A 5,655-nucleotide genomic window follows, 5' to 3' on the forward strand; every position below is an offset into this window, starting at 1 on the left:
TTATTCATACTGATTTGCCCAAGCTGGTGAAGCAACGATATGGAACGGAACTGAGATCCCGTACTCTAGTGTCAATTAAACCTGAGATATCACAGGCACTCAATTCCCTGTTAGATGAAATACATTCATCTGAGGATGCCAAGGTCATGAGGACTGCTACCACTAGAGCAAACAACTTCAGTCAAAGATCTAATTTTAGACCTCGCATACAGCAGACATCCAATAAACGTCGTTACCAGTCAACCTCAAAAATGTGTCCCCTCTGTCACACAGCTGGTCGTCCTAATGACAATCACTTTCTCAGTGAATGTTCATACTTACCTGATCAAGACAGAAAATACATGGCTAAGGCACGTCAAATAGCTAGCATCCTGGATGAGTCAGAGGATGAAGATGGACAGTCCCCTCATACAGACACAGTATCTACACCTCCCGTTACTGCCTCAAGTGTAAACAATGCTTCAGTCAATAGAGTCAGTGTACGTCAGTCTCCAGATATGAACGCATTTTATGGTCATAATGTCATATGTCTTACCCTCGACAGTGGAGCTACAGGTAATATGATCAGTCAGACTACTGCCAGGAGACTCGGCATTGAAGTCACCAAAAGTCCACAATCTACCCATCAGGCTGACGGTTCATCCCCACTCCATATTGTTGGTGAAACACGAGTAACTCTCAGCCGTGACAATAAGGATTTTATTTTCGAGGGCCTTGTTATGGAGAACCTTGATGTCGAGTTGCTTGCAGGAACACCGTTCATGGAAATAAATGATGTTGCCGTTCGCCCAGCTAAGCGCCAAATTACACTTGGAGATGGAACCACCTTCCAGTACGGCAACCAAGAAACCCACTCGTCACACCATACAGTTAGACGTGCACATGTCTTACGAGCGCCTAAGTCCCCTACAACAATCTGGCCTGGCGATTTCATAGAGTTATCACTCCCGGATGACCTGATCCACTCAGATGACACATTCGCAGTGGAACCACGTCTAACAGGTGATTTATTCAAAGACCACAAAGAATGGCCAACACCAGATATAGTGTCCAGCGTTTCAGGGAAGATTAGAATTCCTAATGACACCAAAGAGCCTCTTGTCCTCAAGAAGCATGAGCACTTTTGCCAGGTTCAACAAGTATTCACCATCCCAAACTCTGGGACCGAGATGGTCGATAGTCAATCAGAAAGCATTCCTCTCAGACAGTCCACTACTACATGCAAGGTCAATTGTTCAGAACAGGTACGCATTGACCCAGATAACCAGTTCACACCAGACACTCGCAACAGTTTTCACGCCCTCATACAGGAGTACGATGATGTGTTTAATCCACATGTCCATGGATATAATGGAAAATCTGGCCCGTTCAAGGCAGTTGTCAACATGGGTCCTGTCCAACCCCCTCAACGCAAGGGACGAGTCCCACAATACTCTCGTGACAAACTTGTAGAGTTGCAAGACAAATTCGATGAGCTTGAGGACATTGGTGTCTTCGTCAAGCCTGAAGATGTGGGGATATCAGTGGAATATTTAAATCCATCCTTCCTTGTCAAGAAGTCAAATGGTGGATTTCGTCTGGTTACAGCATTCACAGATGTGGGGCGGTATAGTAAACCACAACCATCACTCATGCCTGATGTTGATTCTACATTACGCCAGATAGCTGCATGGAAGTACATCATAACCACAGATTTGACAAATGCTTTTTACCAAATACCCCTGTCCCGTGGATCAATGAAATATTGTGGTGTAGCCACTCCCTTCCGTGGAGTCCGTGTTTATGCCCGATCAGCCATGGGCATGCCGGGCTCTGAAACTGCGTTAGAAGAATTGATGTGTCGTGTGCTTGGGCACTTGCTCAAGGAAGGATCAGTGGCCAAGTTGGCAGATGACTTACATTGTGGAGGTAATACCGTAGACGAGCTTCTGAAAACTGGCGACGTGTTCTACGGGCCTTGCAATTCAATGGATTGAAGCTTTCAGCTGCCAAGACTACTGTCGGCCCTTCTAGTGTGACCATCTTAGGATGGATTTGGAAAAATGGCTCAATTCAAGCAAGTCCTCACAGAATTTCCACCCTCTCTAGTTGCACCCGTCCATCTACAGTCAAGGGTTTGAGGTCGTTTATTGGAGCCTACAAAGTGTTAGCCCGGGTAATACCAGGTTGTGCTGGACTATTGGGTCCATTGGACACTCTTCAAGCTGGACGTCCTTCAGCAGAGAGAATAGTTTGGTTAGAGGTACTTATCTGTGCCTTTGGAAATGCTCAATCTGCACTATCCTCACATAAAACCATTGTTCTTCCTCGGAGGGATGACCAGCTATGGATCGTTACAGATGGAGCAGTGAAAAACCATGGCATAGGTGCTACTGTCTACATTACAAGGAACAACAGTACTCTCCTCGCTGGTTTCTTCAGTGCCAAACTGCGCCAGCGTCAAATGACATGGCTACCGTGTGAAATAGAAGCACTATCTATAGCTGTTGCCACCAAGCACTTTAGTCCTTACCTTGTACAGTCAAGCCTACAAGCATGTATCCTGACTGACAGTAAACCATGTGTTCAAGCATATGAAAAGTTGTGTCGTGGAGAGTTTTCAGCAAGCCCCAGAGTGTCTACCTTTTTGTCGACAGTGAGTAGATACCAGGCCTCTGTTCGCGATCTCAGTGGTTCTGCAAATATTCCATCTGATTTTGCCAGTAGAAATGCATCCAAGTGTGACGAGCCCCTGTGTCAGATTTGCTCATTCATTCGTCAAACTGAGGACTGTACGGTACGTGGTACTTCTGTTCAGGACATCATGTCAGGGAAATCTAAACTGCCATACACCAACAGGAATGCATGGCTCGCCATCCAGTCAGAGTGTTCTGATCTCGGACGCACACATGCTCATCTCATACAGGGCACTCGCCCATCCAAGAAACAAACTGATATTAAAGACGTAAAACGTTATCTACAGTCTGTGACCATCGCGAAAGATGGTGTGTTGGTGATTCAAAGAAATGAGCCCCTTGTTACCATCACAGAGTGCATCATCATTCCACGACAAGTCTTGGATGGATTACTGACTGCAATGCACATCCAGTTAAATCATCCTTTTGCCCACCAGTTGAAACTCGTTGTGAACCGCTACTTCTATGCTTTGGACATGGATCAAGCAATAACTAAAGTTTCAAGCGGATGTTATCACTGTACATCTCTTCAACAGGTTCCCCACACAGTTGTGGCTCAGTCATCTACTGATCCCCCAGAGATCATTGGAGCCGCGTTTGCTGCAGATGTAATGAAAAGAGAACGACAACTCATACTTGTGTTGAGAGAATGTGTCACATCTTTCACCTGTACATGTGCCATTGAAAATGAGCAAAAGGGAACCCTACGTGAGGCTTTGATTCGCCTAAGTGTTGAGATGAGACCATTAGATGGACCCCCGGCGGTCATCAGAACTGACCCAGCTCCAGGGTTTAAGGCCTTAGTTCAAGATGATCTTCTCCGAAGTCAACGTCTTTGCATTGAAATTGGTCGAATAAAAAACAAGAACAAGAATCCCATAGCCGAGCGAGCTATTCAAGAGCTGGAGCTGGATTTGTTAAAAATTTATCCTTTGGGGGGGTCGGTCACACCTATAACCCTAGCTATAGCCACTGCTCAACTAAATTCTCGCATCAGATCCAGAGGGTTATCCGCCAGGGAAATGTGGACACAAAGAGATCAATTTAACAACCACCAAATACCCGTTAGAGACAGAAAATTGATCCTTGACCAACATCACCGGCGAACTACCAATCACCTACACAGTGAGATGTCTAAAGCCCATATCCCTAGCCTGCCCACCCCTAACATCAGCATTGGTGACCTGGTATATCTACATGCAGATCGTAATAAATCACGGTCACGAGATCGATACCTTGTGGTTGTTAACGATGGTGAATGGTGCAACATTCAGAAGTTTGTGGGTTCCCAACTTCAAAGCACATCATATAGAGTAAAAAAATCAGAGTGCTTCAGAGTTCCATGTCAACATGAACGGTCAAGTGGACTTCCTCAGCAATATGTGTGCGATGAGTCTTCTGATGGTGAGATAGATACTGTTCCCCAAAGGACTGAACCACCTACCCTTCCCATCGTTCCCCCAGTGCTAAATGAACCATACCATGACCAAGACATTTTAGTCAACCCACCAGAACATCCTCCTCTTGATAATCAGGACTCCTTGCGTGAAAATGTTAGTGACAATGACATTGTGAATACAGATGACACTGATGATACCGTGTATTCAACTCCAGTCAGTGCACAAAGGAGGTCAATCCGTGCACGGCGACCACCTCACCACCTCAATGACTATGTAACTGATTTCTAACATGTTTATGTTGCTATGTCCATCAACTGTGTCTGGATACCTTTTCGCATTTAGGCTATAGTTATGGTGTCGTATCAGCTTATATCACGTGATGTCAAGGATATCTACATCAGGTTTTAAGTTTTATTGTGACTAGTTATTTTGGGTATTGTTTATGACAGTATGAGTCTTTAATAGTAACCCATATCAGGTAATGTGTTACAAAGAAAAAAGGAGGTTGCGCCAGTGTGGTTTGCGACCGTTGTTTATGTTTAACGGCAGACTGCCTAGGTAGTGGGAGAGTTACCTCCCTTGGCTTGTGTCGTCTTCTCCTCACATGTTGTTTGGCCATTACTGAGAAGTAAAGCTACAAGTATATTGGAATACCTGTGTTGGGTTGTGAATTGCGAGGGTCCAAGCTGGCGCAGGGCGATTTTTGTTATCATACGCTTATTGACAAGCGCATTTCTAGCCGTAGATTGGTCGATAACACATTTCTACACATGTACAAATCATCTACATTCGATTAATGTCCCTTACTTACCGAAATATCGACAGTTAATTATCTCGAGCTTGGAAAATGTTACCAACCCCGAGCGGAAGTAAATTTCAAACGCGAGCGGAATCGAGCGAGCCACCTGATTGGCTGACCTACTTATGTCAAGTCAGCGTGAAAACAACAACACATGTGCAACCCACGCGGGTTGAAAATGAGTGAGTGAGTTAACATTTAACGTCACGCGTTCAAAATGATAGCTTTGACAGAAGCACAAGTGTTTGCATGGAATTTGATCAAAGATGGACGCAACACCCTAATAATTGGCCAGGCTGACACAGGAAAACGGTTCTCATCAAGGAAATTACGGAGAGATTGAGGAGAAATGGAAAACTGGTGTCTGTTACTGCTAGCACTGGTATGGCTTCTAAACAGCTTAAGGGGAGAACTCTTCCTGACTTGTATATAGGGGTTATCACGCGAGTGTGTTTTGGGATGGTAAATATCGTGCATTAGGAATAAACGTTGTATTTAGCGAGCTAAATTCATAGTTTTTACCTAATACAGGATATTTACCATATCACAAGCGTGATAACCTCTTTATCATATGTCATTCTTTAATTCTGTGCTTCGTAATCGCTTTACCTCTCTCACAAACAGCGAAACATTGTGAGTTTTCCTGGAATGTGCGCATTAATATTCATTACGCCACAGGGCAAGTGATGTGTCAGTCGTACAGTGACACTAGCCAATATTGTGAAATCTGTTTCTTATACAGTGGCGAAGCAACATATGCGCAAAACAACAATTGTTTTTA

The sequence above is a fragment of the Haliotis rufescens genome, unplaced genomic scaffold (assembly GCF_023055435.1).
Source record: "Haliotis rufescens isolate VD_foot unplaced genomic scaffold, xgHalRufe1.0.p SCAF_107, whole genome shotgun sequence".
NCBI lineage: Eukaryota > Metazoa > Mollusca > Gastropoda > Lepetellida > Haliotidae > Haliotis > Haliotis rufescens.